Source organism: Lonchura striata, unplaced genomic scaffold (genome assembly GCF_046129695.1).
Source record: "Lonchura striata isolate bLonStr1 unplaced genomic scaffold, bLonStr1.mat Scaffold_200, whole genome shotgun sequence".
Classification (NCBI taxonomy): domain Eukaryota; kingdom Metazoa; phylum Chordata; class Aves; order Passeriformes; family Estrildidae; genus Lonchura; species Lonchura striata.
Window position 1 is genome coordinate 23,322 of NW_027461127.1, and position 16,717 is coordinate 40,038.

The window sequence follows — 16,717 nt, forward strand, 5'->3', positions numbered from 1 at the left end:
GCTGAGTGGATTCCCTAAAGCACACAAACAACAATGGATGCTTACAATTGCACCAAAACCTGAAACCTGAGCAAGAACAACTGCTTTTGTCCACTGCTCACCTGGCACACTTGGCCTTGACTGCTGCTAACTGCCTGGAGCTCCTAAAAATAAAGGCAAAGAACACTGCTGTAACACGGTCACCCTTTAAGCTGCCCCTGCAAATGCAAACAATGACTGACCTGATCATGGGAAAACCCTCACCCAGGACTGGGGCTCTCTGCCACTGATTGGAGTTGTCAGCACCTGAAAGGAAGTTAGGACTAGTGTCAAAAGGCTGCAGGACAACTTAACAGCACCAAACATATTATGTCAATCTCCCCATATAATCCAGAGCCCAACTACACCCTGCATAACAAATTTCAAGTCCCCAGGACTTGTGCTATTACAGGCTATGCAGCAGGGCAGAGCAGTTGTGGGACAAATACGTGCAGACACCCGTGACACAGGACAGGGAGAGAGAGCTTTTGAGGAGAAGAAAGGACCGAGAGACCCAAAGAACACAGAGTGCACCAGAGACAAGTGACAGGACACACACCAGAACTTCTCTGCCCTGCACACCTCAGCACTTTGATCAAAACAGACACTTTCCCTTTAGGTGGCCTTAGGAGACACTTCTTGGACATCCCCATCTCCAAAACTGACTCAAAAACCCCTCCTGGGGAGTCCCAACCCGGCACCTCTCTTCCATCCCCTCTGTGGGTGGTAGCCCTCCACTTATCTTGCACATATCTGGGGATGCAAATCCCCATCAGGTGCAGAACGAGGCCTCCTGCCTGTCTGGGAAGTTCCAGTTGTCACCAGGCTGTTATCTCTTGCTCTGCCAAGAGAAAGAAAACCAAATGTCAGTGCACTACCTTAACAGCACATGGGGCAGAACCTGACAATTCTGCTACTCACCGTCTCCCAAGAAGTATCGGGCCACACACCTCAGGCGCGCTTGGATTCTGACAACGTCATCTCAAGGCACACCTAGGTTAAGGGCAGACAAGGTGACATGGCATTGCTGCAACTTAAGTGTACCCTCGCTCCTCTTCCCTGCCTCACCGCAACTCCTTGCCCATTCCTGTGGGTTACCAGGAGGGGACCTTGAAATGCAAAATTGGAAGGCTCTGTCACAGGGTCCTGTAATGCTTCTGGCAAGACCACACGTGCATGAAACCCGGTCCATCAGCCAGGTGGAGACAGAGGTATGAGTACTCTGAGTGGATTCCCTAAAGCACACAAACAACAGTGGATGCTTATAGTTCCACCAAAAACTAAAAGCTGAGCAAAAACAACTGCTTTGGTCCACTGCTCACCTAGCACAATGGGCCTTGACTGCTGCTATCTGCCTGGACCTTCTAAAAATAAAGGCAAAGAACACTGCTGTAACACGGTCACCATTTAGGCTGCTCCTGCAAGTGCAAACAATGACTGACCTGATCATGGCAACACCCTCACCCAGGACTGGGGCTCTCTGCCACTGATTGGAGTTGTCAGCACCTGAAAGGAAGTTAGGACTAGTGTCAAATGGCTGCAGGACAACTTAACAGCACCAAACATGTTATGTCAATCTCCTCATACAATCTAGAGCCCAACTACACCCTGCAAATTACAAATTCCAAGTCCCCAGGACTTGTGCTATTACAGGCTGTGCAGCAGGGCAGAGCAGCTGTGGGAAAAATATGTGCAGACACCCGTGACACAGGACAGGATGTGACAAACCAGGGGACAGGACAGGGAGAGAGAGCTCTTGATGAGAAGAATATCTGCAAGGACCGAGAGACCCAAACAACACAGAGGACACCAGAGACATGTGACAGGACACACATCAGAACTGCTCTGCCCTGCATGCCTCAGCACTAAGATCAAAACAGACACTTTTCACCTTTAGATGGTCTAAGGAGACACTTCTTGGACATCCCCAATTCCAAACTGACTGAAAAACCCCTCCTGGGGAGTCCCAACCTGGCACCTCGCTTATCACGCCCCTCTGTGGGTCATAACCCTCCACTTATCTTGCACATATCTGGGGATGCAAATCCCTGTTGGGTGCAGAAGAACGCCGTCTCCCTGTCTGGTAAGTTCCAGCTGTCACCTCTTGGTCTGCCAAGGGAAAGAAAACTAAACATCAGTGCACAATCTGAACAGCACATCGGCCAAAACCTGGTAAATCTGCTACTCACCATCCGCCTCAGAATGCCCGGGTTCTTGGCCCTCACGCTTTGGGCGTGCTTGGATTCTGACACCGTCATCGCAGGGGACACCTGGGTTAAGGGCAGACAAGGTGACATGGCATTGCTGAAACACCAGTGGAATCTCATTCCTCCCCGACTCACTGCAACACCTTGGCCATTCCTCAGGGCTACCAGGATGGGACCTTGAAATGCAGGATTGGAAGGCTCCATCACAGGGTCCTGCAATGCTTCCAGCGAGATCCAAAGTGCATGAAACCTGGTCCATCAGCCAGTTAGTAACGGAGGTATGCACACTCCGAGTTGATTCCCTAAAGCACACAATCAAGAATGAATGCTTAGAATTGCACCAAAAATTGAGACCTGAGCAAAACCAACTGTTTCTGTCCACTGCTCACCTGGCACACTTGGCCTTGACTGCTGCTACCTGTCTGGACCTCCTAAAATAAAGGCAAAGAACACTGCTGTAACACAGTCACCATTTAGGCTGCCCCTGCAAATGCAAACAATGACTGACCTGATCATGGGAAAATCCTCACACAAGACTGGGGCTCTCTGCCACTGATTGGAGTTGTCAGCAAGTTGAAAGGAAGTTAGGACTAGTGTCAAATGGCTGCAGGACAAATAAGCATCACAAAACATATTAAGGCAATCTCCTGATACAATCTAGAGCCCAACTACACCCTGCATTACAAATTTCAAGTCCCCAGGACTTGTGCTATTACAGGCTATGCAGAAGACAGAGCAGTTGTGGGACAAATACGTGCAGACACCCGTGACACAGGACAGGGAGAGAGAGCTTTTGAGGAGAAGAAAGGACCGAGAGACCCAAAGAACACAGAGTGCACCAGAGACAAGTGACAGGACACACACCAGAACTGCTCTGCCCTGAGCACCTCAGCACTGTGATCAAAACAGACACTTTCCCTTTAGGTGGCCTTAGGAGACACTTCTTAGATATCCCCATCTCCAAAACTGACTCAAAAACCCCTCCTGGGGAGTCCCAACCCGGCACCTCTCTTCCATCCCCTCTGTGGGTGGTAGCCCACCACTTATCTTGCACATATCAGGGGATACAAATCCCCATCAGGTGCAGAATGAGGCCTCCTGCCTGTCTGGGAAGTTCCAGTTGTCACCAGGTTGTTATCTCTTGCTCTGCCAAGAGAAAGAAAACCAAATGTCAGTGCACTACCTTAACAGCACATGGGGCAGAACCTGACAATTCTTCTACTCACCGTCTCCCAAGAAGTCTTGGGCCACACACCTCAGGCGTACTTGGATTCTGACACAGTCATCTCAAGGCACACCTAGGTTAAGGGCAGACAAGGTGACATGGCATCGCTGCAACTTAAGTGTACCCTCGCTCCTCTTCCCTGCCTCACCGCAACTCCTTGCCCATTCCTGTGGGTTACCAGGAGGGGACCTTGAAATGCAAAATTGGAAGGCTCTGTCACAGGGTCCTGTAATGCTTCTGGCAAGACCACACGTGCATGAAACCCGGTCCATCAGCCAGGTGGAGACAGAGGTATGAGTACTCTGAGTGGATTCCCTAAAGCACACAAACAACAGTGGATGCTTATAGTTCCACCAAAAACTAAAAGCTGAGCAAAAACAACTGCTTTGGTCCACTGCTCACCTAGCACAATGGGCCTTGACTGCTGCTATCTGCCTGGACCTTCTAAAAATAAAGGCAAAGAACACTGCTGTAACACGGTCACCATTTAGGCTGCTCCTGCAAGTGCAAACAATGACTGACCTGATCATGGCAACACCCTCACCCAGGACTGGGGCTCTCTGCCACTGATTGGAGTTGTCAGCACCTGAAAGGAAGTTAGGACTAGTGTCAAATGGCTGCAGGACAACTTAACAGCACCAAACATGTTATGTCAATCTCCCCATATAATCCAGAGCCCAACTACACCCTGCATTACAAATTCCAAGTCCCCAGGACTTGTGCTATTACAGGCTGTGCAGCAGGGCAGAGCAGTTGTGGGACAGATACGTGCAGACACCCATGACACAGGACAGGGAGAGAGAGCTTTTGAGGAGAAGAAAGGACCGAGAGACCCAAAGAACACAGAGTGCACCAGAGACAAGTGACAGGACACACACCGCAACTGCTCTGCCCTGAGCACCTCAGCACTGTGATCAAAACAGACACTTTTTGCCTTTAGATGGCCTTAGGAGATGCTTCTTGCACATCCCCACTCCCAAAGCTCATTCGAAAGGCCCTCCCAGCACCCCACTTTCACCCCCACTGTGGGCCTTAGCCCTCCACTTATCTCTCTGGCATCTGGGGATGAGAATCCACGTCGCGTGCCAATGGAGGCTGCCTCGCCTGCGGGGAATGTCCTATGGTCACCGGGCTGTGGTACCGTGCTCAGCTACAATCGAGAACACCAAACATCACTGCACGATCTCAGCTGCACAGCAGCCACAACTCAGCAATCCTGCTGCTCACCATTATTCTCCTGAGAACGCCGGGCTCCTCGGGCCGCACGCTTCGCCCACGCTCTCCTGGCAGGGTCTGCCTGGCTGAAGAGCAGGCGAGGTGAGGTGGCGTTCCCAAAACTCGAGTGGACCCTGGTCCCCCTCACTAGTAGTTCCCCCACTTACAGCAACTCCTCGGCCGCTCCTGAGGCTCCCTGGTGCCACCTTCAAGTGACAAAGATCAAGGCTTCGTCGTAGAGCCGCGTGCCGCTCCCCGAATTCCCAGGAGAGCGAAGGAGCGGCTCTGCGGCCGCTTGCAGGGGGGACTCGCTGGTACACGAGTGGACTGCCTAACACACACAAACATGAATGGATACTGAGAGTTGCAGCAGAGACACTACAGCTGCAGGCACACAAATCCATAAATAAATAAACTAATGAAATGCAAAAATTCTACCAAAATATTAATTTTATTTACCCAGTATCCAAATTGCCAAATAGATTAACAGAGACACCCTGTCCTATCCCCTCAATTACACCTCTAAAATCTATGCCAAACAAATCCTGAAAACTAAGAAAACCCTGCCTGTATTGAAATAAAAACAAAAAAAAGTCTTGTAAACGTTATAAATTCGTTAACCTAACACATCAGAACCATAAAAATATTAAACCTTTATGAACACCAGTATGCACTACCCTCGTTTCAACGTATAAAAGTAAAGCTATCCCTACTACTACCTAACACAAATATCACAAAATATAGCAGTAAGAAAAGAAAAAAAAAATAATCCTCACTATAACTAGAATATAAATTTTTTATTTTAAGCCAAAAAAATTCATACATTCTAAATAGGAACTTCCTCAAAATCAAGTATTTCAATAAACCCAAAAAACTCTAACATATTTCAAATAACTACAAAAAGGCTAAAAAACATAAAACAATCAAGCAACCCACCACAACTATCTAAAACTATCTACAATAAACCTTCTTTAAAAAAACCCAACAAATACTCCTTACCACCTCAACAATACATCACCAGCGACACCAAACAACTCAAAATACTCTAACTCCCATCCAAAAAATGCTCTATCAACTGAAACACTAAAACTCATCTAAAACACCCGCTTACCCTTCAATAACCTCCTCTAACTTACACACAAATCTAAAACCAATAAGAATTAACTATAAACTATCATACCTTAAAGAACTCCACCATTAAACACTACCGTACCAGACTTACTATAAATCAAAAACCCCAAAAAAACACACCACTGTTAACATCACCAAAACATTTTTCTCTATTCCTCTAACAACCAAATACAAACCTCGATTTACCTTCACTTGAAAAACATACAATACATCTACAACCAACTGCCCCAAAAATAAGAACACAGTCCTACCATCCAGCATAAATTCATCCAAATGAAACTTAAAAAAATAAAGCTCCAAAACATCTGTAATAATCCAGCAACATTAGATGAAAAGTATAACAAAAATACTTTTAAAATCATCCAAATTCTTCTAAAAGACTATTACACCACAAAAAAAAAAAAAAAAAAAAAAAGCAAAATCAAAAAGCATCAAAGTCCCACCAATTTCATCAAAAACAGCCAGAATGGCTCCACGAGCCAACAAAAAAAAACCCCAACCTACAAGAAAATGCCAAACCACCTCAGAAACAAACAATAAAACACAGCCCCTCTTACCATGGTATTATTTTAGTACTATGATTAAAATACACATTCTATACAAAAATGTCCTCTACCCTGCCATCAATGCCACATAAAGCAAATAAATTAACTGTTATCATACAGGACATCCATATAAAAAAATCTCAATCGCCCTAAAACCTTAAAAATAATTAAAAATTAACCCCAAAATGAAAACTTTAACAAAAGAAACCCAAAAACAAACAACAGAGACTAAAAATACACCACCATAGAACTAACTACCAGCAAAAACAACCCCACACTACACTCTTTTCACTAACAGTTGTCAGTGAGACACATCACAAAAATGAAACAAAAATAAAAATCAGCCCTAGAGAAACCCACAAAACAAATCACAAAACCCACTAGAAAAAGAAGTCCAACCAACTTACTAAACTTCAAACCATACAACAGACCCTGAAAGCTGCTAAAAATTAAAACCGTACCTCTACACTAACTCAAAGAGTAACCAGTATTCTGCTAAGTTAGCTTTAAAAATCAAAGTAATAAAGGAGATTAACAAAAACCTAAACCACTAGACAATAAAAAGAGAAGCACCCACATAAATAACTACCTAAAAAAATCCACTGTATAAATACACAAGTTCCTAAAAAAAAACACTAATAAAAAGCAACCAACAAATACATCAAACTGAAACAAAAACCCAAATAAATACAGTAACAACAACAAAAAATTATTCCTAACTCAATAAACCCATAATGCCTCAAACCATCAAAATACAAATACCACAGCAGAGCTTCACAGGGGGAGCGGCCGCCCATTCTCTTCCCTCTCGCAGCCCAGCACGGCACCGCTCGGGGTGCCGCGGCAAGGGGAGTGCCTGCCGCGTCACAACAAGAAATAAACACGTCACCAAAAGAGAAATGTAACCACAAACAATAAGTCCCAAATTACCGGTAACAATAAAACGTCCAGAACAATTAAACAAACCAAATGAATAAAACCTCTATCGGAAAATTTAAAAAATGCAATTACCAAGATTAAAAAAAAACCTCACTAATTCACTACAGCACACTACCTCAAGCCCACCAAAACTAACACTACATACTCATGCTAATAAAAGCCACCACAACCTAATTAAAAACCAACCCTGTACTTCATGCTACGACCCATAAAAATCAGTGTAAAACCTTAAAAAAACATATCCTTTAAGAAGATAACTACAATCATTTTCACAATATGAAAATAATCAAAACAAAACAAACATCCAACATATCGCACAAAAAAAAAAAAAAATCCAACAACAAACTCAATCCAATAAAACCCTTGTCACAGCACCTGAACCAAGAACCGTAACAACCAACAAGTACACCGTGACCGTTCTCATACACCAACTACGAACAAAAGAAAACGACCCAAAAAATTCCTCAGGAGCGCCTCAAAAGCAGCGCAGCGAGGGAGGCTGGAAGATGCGGAGCCGCGCTCCCGGCCCCGGGCGCAGCGCGGCTCCGGCAGGAAAGCGGCTCCTCCGGCAGGCAGAGGCGGCGCCGCGCCGGCAGACCCCCGCCCGCTGCCCCCGGCCCGGCGGGGCCGGCACCGGGCCCGGGGGGCCCCGGCGGCGCCCGAGCCCCGCGCCCGGAGCGGACGGAGCGGCGGCACCGGCCGGCACCGGCCCCGCCCGCGCCGCCTCCCCCGCCCGCCGGCCCGGCCAAAGCTCCGCTCGGCTCCGCACGGCTCGCACCGGCGCGGCTCCGGCGGGCCCGCGGCAGCCCAGCCGCGCCCAGCTCCCCTTCCGCCCCGGCCAGCCCCGGCACTGCCGGCAGGGCTCCGCGCCGCACCCTTCGCTGCCGGGCCGGGGGCAGAAGAAGCGCCCCGAATGCAGCGGCACAGCCCGACCCCCGCCCTGCCAGCGCTGCCACGGCTGCAGCTCCCTTCCTCTGCAGCCCCGACTCTGACGCCACGCTCCGGCGCTCACCTCACCCCAACAAGGGAAAAGAAATGTGGGCTTCCCTTCAATCGCGTCCCCTAGAAGAGAAGAAAAGAAGCGCCTTGCCTCAAACCATGGCAAAAGGGGGCTTTTTACCTCAGTCCAAACCCCTTAAAAGGGGGGACAACAGGACTGCCCCCTCCAATTCAACCTCAGGATGACGAAATTTCAAAGGGAAAGGGGAAAAATCCCCGCTACAATGGCGCACCGGCTCACCTCCTTGGCTGCTGCTTCTCGACACAAAGATTTGTCCCTCGGCTCCTCCTTTGAGCAATGCTCCACGTATCCAGGTGGGGATCCAGGTGATCCCCCGGACCCTGTCCGAAGCGCTCACCGTCCTTCCAGGAGACAGCCCCGGGAGCCCCCCAAAAACTCCTCTCCTCCAGCAGCTCCGTGCAAAAGAGATGTGAGGAAAACCCCCTAAATCAGCCACCGAAGGAGCCGCGCCCTCCTCATCATCCTCACAGCTCACACCTGCCGCTGTTGCCACTCCCCAACAGCGTCTCTCCATCTCCAGCACGCATCCCAGTTCTCACAGACACAGATCCAACAGAAATCTGCTACGGGTGTCCGATTTCCTTAATCCATCTGGTTACACAATTAAAAAATATATATATACCAAACATCCTGATCCAGTCTCAGTCACAAGCCCAGCCCCAGCATCCATGTCAGAGGCATAAAAGGGATGTGGCAGCAAGAACCCCACAGTCCCTGTGCCAGCCCTTCGGATCCTATGGAGTGTGCAGCCCCCTTTCCCAGCCCTGCAGTGATTACAGCAGCCGCCCTACAAATCCCCTTTCCCAGCCCCAGTGATTTCAGCTCTTCACCCACAAGCTTTATTTCACTGCCATCTCTTCCGTTTCACTTCCTCCTCAACACCTTCCCAGCAGTGCTACGTAACACTGCTTCTGGCTCTCAGGGCAGGATCTTTGCTTTTGCTTTAGCTCTGTATGGTTTCAGTTCAGCTCTTGAGCCCATATTCCTGCCCCATCCTAACCATCCCTCCCCCAGTAACTGCTCTACACTCTCTATCAGAGCCCTTGAAGCAATTTCAGCTCCAGCCATGCAATTCCCATCCCAGCTCCATATTCCCTATCCCAGCTGCACAGGGGTTTTACCCCGAACCCTACCACATTTCTGTGTCCTCCGGCTCTGCTGCCTCAGCTCCAGCTCCTCAGCTTCCTACTGCCTGCATCTAAAAGCTGCTCCTGCTTCTCACTGCTGCTTGGAGCTGTTGATAAGGGCAGAAATCAGTTACTGTCATAATGTCAATGCCTCTTGCAGCTATCCCACCCACCCTAATGGGATCCCAACTTTAGGGACCCCTGAGCCCTGAAGCCAAACATCTACCTTCCCCCACAGCCTGGGTTTCAGCCGAGCACCTCCCCAAAGGCCCCCTCACCTCCCCCAGGCAGCCCCAGGGGCTGGGAATAGCCACTGGGCCCCTGCTCCCACGTCCCAATAGGTACCCTTGTGCTGCTGCGTGGGCCCTGGAACCCTCCGAGTCCCCACATCCTCAGCCTCTGCTTGGTACCACGGGGCAGGAGCTGGGAACCCCCAGGCATCTCCTGCAGGCCCTGCACTGCGGCTCCATGCCCCTCTCCCAGGGCATTTATCCAACTCCAGCCCCAGCATTTCCACTGCTCCACATTGTTTTGGGCTTGACTCGTGCCAAAGTCCTTATTCCACACCCTGAGCCTTTATGTCTCCGGTGACCTCACAACCCGTGATTCAGCCCCAGCCGCACAACCCTTACTAAATCAAAATCGGAAAAACAAAACAAACAGAAACAAATTAAACTTAATAAAACGAACAAAACAATGAAGTAATGCAATATAGATAAAATTATTAAGTAAAATCAAAATCAAATAGTAAGAAAGCAAACAACCGGCTTTATTCCCAGTATTCTCAATGTTACTGTAAATCCAGAAAGCGCGAAAGGGCTACTCCCCAGTGACAGCAGCCGGTCCCCCCTGCGCCACGCCAGGCCCCGCACCAGCCTCTGGCCGCCCGAGCCGGGCAGGGCGCGGCGCAAACAACTGGACACCGCCGGCCCCCGGACGCCGCCGCAGGCAGACGCGGGAGTCGCGTGCGTGCTCACCAGCGCTCCTCGGATCGGCAGCCGCGGGGGACCCGTCCCGGCGCAGCGGCGCTCCTCCTCGGAACGCGCTTCCGCAGCTCCCGTCGCCTCCAGCCCCGCCGCCGAACTGACGCCCCCGCCTCCCCCACGCACGCTACTTATGCCTCAGAGCCGGGCCAGCCAGCCAATCACAACCCGAGGCAGCGCCGGCCCCACCAATCCGAGCCCGCCCATTCCCGCCGCGCTCGGCTCGCGACCACCCCGCGCTCCCCTCACGCGCCGCTCCCGCCGCCGCCATTGCAGGGGCCGGGTCCGCCCGCTCCCCGCCGTCAGCCCGTTTCCCTGGGAGAAATCCCGGCCGGCGCCTGACGGGGAGCTCCCGCCCGCCCTTCCCGGCCCCAGCGCCTGCCGAGGTTGCGGCAGCAGGGATAGCGCTCCGCCGGCTCCCAAAGCGGCGCCGGGAGCGGCGCCTCAAGCGCACGGGGGAGCGGGGCCAGGCTGAGGAGTCGGGCCGCGACTGAGCGGGCCGAAATCGCAGGAACCGCGCCCGGATTGGAAGGGCGGCCGGGATTGGACAGGGCGGAGAAAGGCGGGCCGGGATTGGCGGGGCTCGGGAGCTGCGCGGCCGGGCCCGTGGCAGCATGGGGCGGAGCCCGCGCTGCTCGAAGGGCCCGCGGGCGCCCCGGGTCCCGCTCGGAGACCCCCTGTCCCCTTCTCGGCCCGTGCTCGTGCCCGGCTCCCGGCGAAAAGGGCCCCGCAGAGCCCGAACTGCAGCCGCCCGTCGGCACTCGGGGCAGGGGAGAGGCGCAGCCCGGCATTGGTTCCGGGCGGCAAAGGCGGACTCCGCGCTAGCAGCTCGGACCGGGGAGCGGCGGCGACGCGGCGGGGAGGCGGCTCGGTGGCGGGGAGTGGGGAGGGCGCGCAAAAACAGTGAAGTGCCCGCGTCCCCCTGCCCGCCCTCCGCCTGTTGCGAGCCCGCTGCTCACCCTCTTTCTCCCGACACAGTCGTCGGATGCTATAGAGGGGACAATAATATTGACGTTCACATTCATAGATCAGCTTTTTGCAGCACAAGTATTTCGATATGGTACACCTTACTTTTAACTGCTTTGTATAGTATAATTTTTATAATAAAACCCCTACCTACTACCAAATAGAAAATAAAAATCCCCTTTATTCTAAACTATATTTAATTATTTCTATATTTCTATTTTTGATTTTTACAAGTACTTATCTATCACAACATATTGAGGTACTATATTTCGATATATAATATTTATGACACGTAATGTGTTATAATAAGACACATACAGTAAAATACGCATTACGTACTGTATTGATTCCTATTGTTTTGTAGTATTCATATATCCACACATATTAATTATACATTTCTAGATGGATAATTATATTATATAAACATATAAAATACTCTACAGCAAACAATATAATACCTAATAGTAATGGATAGCATTATTTATGTTACATGTTTAATTTATATGTTTGCCGTTTATATTTAAAATTGAAGTTTTATATTCCCATTTTCATGTTTATGCATTTGTTTTGTTTCATTAGAGTTCTAGTTAAAACACTGCAGTTATAATCTAATTCCTAAAAATAAAATGCCAAAACAAACAGCATCAAATTCCCACCAGTACCGTCCAACAAATTCAGAAAGGCTCCACCAGCCAGCCAACTACCAGCAAAAAAACCCGCACTACACTCCTTTTACTAGCAGCTCTTATCACGTCACAAAAACGAAACAAATATTTTTAAAAAGACAGATAGAAACCCACACAGCAAATCACAAAAACCACTAAAAAGAAAAGAGCGGGTGGGTGGCGAATGAGGGGAGGGAGTCACGCTGGGTGCCGTCCCGCAGAGGGACCCAAAGCTGCCCCAAAATTCCCAGGGAGGGGTGTGTGTAGAATACCAAAACCTGGCAAGTGTTTCGTTTTTATAGCTATTGGTAAAGAACAGGAATCTATGGCTAAACTCATTTGGAAAGAAGCCCTCTCTCTATCCACTCATTTGTACCCACGAATGTAGGAAACTCTGACTGGGGACGGGCAGTAGTTTTGAAAATCATGCCCTAGCGTTTTTCTCTAGGAACGAACCAAGCGAGTGCCCTGAAACCAGCGGAGCAAGGGGCTGAAGGGAACAGAAAGGGCTCCCGGCACCTTTTGCCTCCGTTCTCAGCTATTCCCCAAAACGTGTCGCAGTCCTGGAAGAGGCGTTTGCCATGCAGCCTGCCAAAATAAAGACCTGTCAAATCCTAGCTCTGCCTTTTGTTTAACGTGTTCTTACTTCCTATTTATGTCATCACAGAAAGCAAGGAAGGAAGAAATGTGACTGGTTCCCACTATTGCTCCGTGCAGGCATTTTTAAAGGCTGCTGTACTTCTATCCTCTTTTTCCCCTCCAAGCTTGACTTTTCCCCTCCTTTTTCGAGGTCTGCTGCTTTGGGTGTCCCAAGGAGGGCTGAGTTCCTCGGCAGGGGTCTTAGGAATTGGTGCTGATTCTGCTTTTTGCGAAGGTGTATCAAAGTGTGCCAGCAAAAGGACTGTTTTCTCCAGGGGAAAGCTTTCTCTCAATGACCATCAATGCATGTACGTGCTTTAATCGTGTACCCAGATGGATTAAGAAAAGACAACACCCGTAGCAGATTTCCAATGGATCAGTGTCTGTGAGAAGTGGGCTGTGTGCTGGAGATGGAGAGACGCTGTTGGAGGGTGGCAACAGCGGCAGGTGTGAGCTGATGTGAGGATGATGAGGGCTCAGAGCAGCCCCAGGTGTGAGCTGTGAGGATGATGAGGGCTCAGAGCAGCCCCAGGTGTGAGCTGTGAGGATGAGGAGGGCTCAGAGCAGCCCCAGGTGTGAGCTGTGAGGATGAGGAGGAGGGGCGGCTCCTGCCGGGGGGAGGTTATTTTAGGGCGAGGGTTTGCCTTTGCTGGCTTTTGCACGGAGCTGCTGGAGGAGAGGAGTTTTTGGGGGGCTCCCGGGGCTGTCTCCTGGAAGGACGGTGGGCGCTTCGGACAGGGTCCGGGGAATCCCCTGGATACACACTTGGGTACGTGAAGCATTGCTCAAAGGAGGAGCTGAGGGACAAACCTTTGTGCCGAGAAGCAGCAGCCGAGCAGGTGAGCCGGTGCGCTTTTATAACGGGGACTTTTCCCCTTTCCCTTTGAAATTTCGTCATCCTGAGGTTGAATTGGAGGGGGCAGTCCTGTTGTCCCCCCTTTTAAGGGGTTTGGACTGAGGTAAAAAGCCCCCTTTTGCCATGGTTTGAGGCAAGGCGCTTCTTTTCTTCTCTTCTAGAGGACGCGATTGAAGGGAAGCCTACGTTTCTTTTCCCTTGTTGGGGTGAGGTGAGCGCCGGAGCGTGGCGTCAGAGTCGGGGCTTCAGAGGAAGGGAGCTGCAGCCGTGGCAGCGCTGGCAGGGCGGGGATCGGGCTGTGCCGCTGCATTCGGGGCGCTTCTTCTGCCCCCGGCCCGGCAGCGAAGGGTGCGGCGCGGAGCCCTGCCGGCAGTGCCGGGGCTGGCCGGGGCGGAAGGGGAGCTGGGCGCGGCTGGGCTGCCGCGGGCCCGCCGGAGCCGCGCCGGTGCGAGCCGTGCGGAGCCGAGCGGAGCTTTGGCCGGGCCGGCGGGCGGGGGAGGCGGCGCGGGCGGGGCCGGTGCCGGCCGGTGCCGCCGCTCCGTCCGCTCCGGGCGCGGGGCTCGGGCGCCGCCGGGGCCCCCCGGGCCCGGTGCCGGCCCCGCCGGGCCGGGGGCAGCGGGCGGGGGTCTGCCGGCGCGGCGCCGCCTCTGCCTGCCGGAGGAGCCGCTTTCCTGCCGGAGCCGCGCTGCGCCCGGGGCCGGGAGCGCGGCTCCGCATCTTCCAGCCTCCCTCGCTGCGCTGCTTTTGAGGCGCTCCTGAGGAGCTCCTGGGATCGGTGGCTTTTGATCGGCGTCGCTGTAGGAGAAGGGCCCCGGGCGCTTCTTGGTTGTTACGGTTCTTGCTTCGGGTGGTCGTGGCACGGTTTTTGTTTTTGGGTTGAGTGTTGTTGTTGGATTTATTTTTGATCGGTTCTTAGGTTTTTTAAGGATGCGTTTCTAAAGGTTTACACTGGTTTTTATGGGTCGGAGCATGGAGTAGAGGGTCGTTTTTAAATTCGGTTGTGGAGGCTTTTATTAGCGCGAGGGCGTAGTATTTGTTTTGCTGGGCTTGAGGGAGTGCCCTGGAGTTAATCGGTGAGGTTTTTTTTAATATTGATGAATGCATTCTTGTTTATTACACTATAGGGGTTTCATTCGTTTGGCTTATTTGATTGCCGTGTATGTTTCATTGTTGCAGAGAACTTGGGAGATATTGTTTGTGGTTACATATCTCTTTTGGCGACGTGTTTCTTTCTAGGTGGTATTTGTGTTTTGATGGTTTGAGGCAATTTTTGTTTCTTGAGTTAGGAATACTTATTTTGTTGTTGTTAATTTAATTTTTTTTTGTTGTTGTTGTTTGATGTGTTTGGTTGTTGTTTTTATTGGTTTTATTTTTGGGAGCATGGGCATTTCCATGGTGGATCTCTTTAGGTGTTTATTTTATTTGGGGGGTGAATTTTTTGTTTCTTCGTGGTTCCCATATTTTTATATCTGTAATTATTTGGTGGGTTTTTTTAGTTAATTTTATAGAGCATTGGGTTCTCTTTATGAGTTAAAGTAGTGGTAGAGTTTTGGTTATTATTTTTTTTAGAATCGTTGGGAGTCTCTTGTATGGTTTGGAGTATGGTAAGTTAGTTGGCTTTTTTTTTTTTCCTTTAGAGTGGTTTTTGTGATTTGCTGTGTGGGTGTCTATAGGGTTTTTAAAATGTTTGTTTCGTTTTTGTGACGTGATAAGAGCTGCTAGTGAAAGGAGTGTAGTGCGGGTTTTTTTTTGCTGGTAGTTGTTTGGCTGGTGGAGCCTTTCTGAATTTTTTGGACGGTATTGGTGAGAATTTGCTGTTTGTTTTGGCATTTTATTTTTAGGAATTCGATTAGAACTGCAGTGTTTTAACTATAACTCTGATGAAATAGAACACATGCATAAACATGATAATGGGAATATGAAACTTCAATTTTAAATGTAAATGGAAAACATATACATTAAACATGTAACATAAATAATGCTGTCCATTACAATTAGGTATAACCTTGTTTGATATGGAGTATTTTATATGTTTATATGCATATAAATATCGATTATAAACATAAATGTCCATACAGAAATGTATAATTAATACATGTGGATATATGAATATTACAAAACAATAGGAATCAATACAGTACCTAATGCGTATTTTACTGTATGTGTCTTATTATAACGCATTTCATGTCATAAATACTGTATATCGAAATATAGTACCTCAATATGTTGTGATAGAATAGATGAGTACTTGTAAAAATCAAAAATAGAAGTATAGAAATATTTAAATATAATTTAGAATAAAGGGGATTTTTATTTTCGATTTGGTAGTAGGTAGGGGTTTTATTATTAAAATTATGACTAGAAATAAAATAAAATTAGAAGTCTTTGCATAGAAATATATCCTAAATACGTTAAGATCTATATGAAAATTTAAAGGTAAGTAAATATAAGTATTAGCAGTGTGTACAAAATAGAATTTAAAAAATAATTTATCTATCTCGCTACCTTATTATATATATATATAAAATATATTTATAAATACATCTATATAAAGTAGAAGTTCAAATGTGACTATAATGATGAAAAAAATATAAAAATATTCGAAAATCGTTTAAAAAAATGGCTTTTTTTGTTTTTATTTGGTTGGAGGCAGGGCTTTAATGGAAAAGATATGAATATACATTTTAGTTTGATATCATTCTAAATATGGAAATATATAATCAATGTCTACAGGTGTATATATAGAAATATAAAATAGAAATAAAAATGAGTATTAGGAAGAGATAGACTATAGATAGCATCATACTTCAATCTACATTTAAAATATACATTTGAATATAAATGCGAAAAATAGAGATACATTTAAATGGAGTTTAAATAAAGGGTTTTGTTGAAAAGATTTTTACTTGGATAGAGGCAGGGGTTTTTTTTAAGCAATATAAACCTTTTAGAAATCTAAATCTAACTATAGAAATATATAAGCAATCTAATAAGATATGTATAAAAAAATAAAATGTAATAAAATCGAATAGGAATAAATGTAAGAAATGATAAAAATACAATTTTCCATCAATATCCATTACCAATCCGACTGTGAGTATAAATCTGAAAAATATAAAACCAAGCCTTGTTGCAATGCAGTTTAGGAGGAAAGCTTTTTTCTTTCGGTTCCTGTCGGGT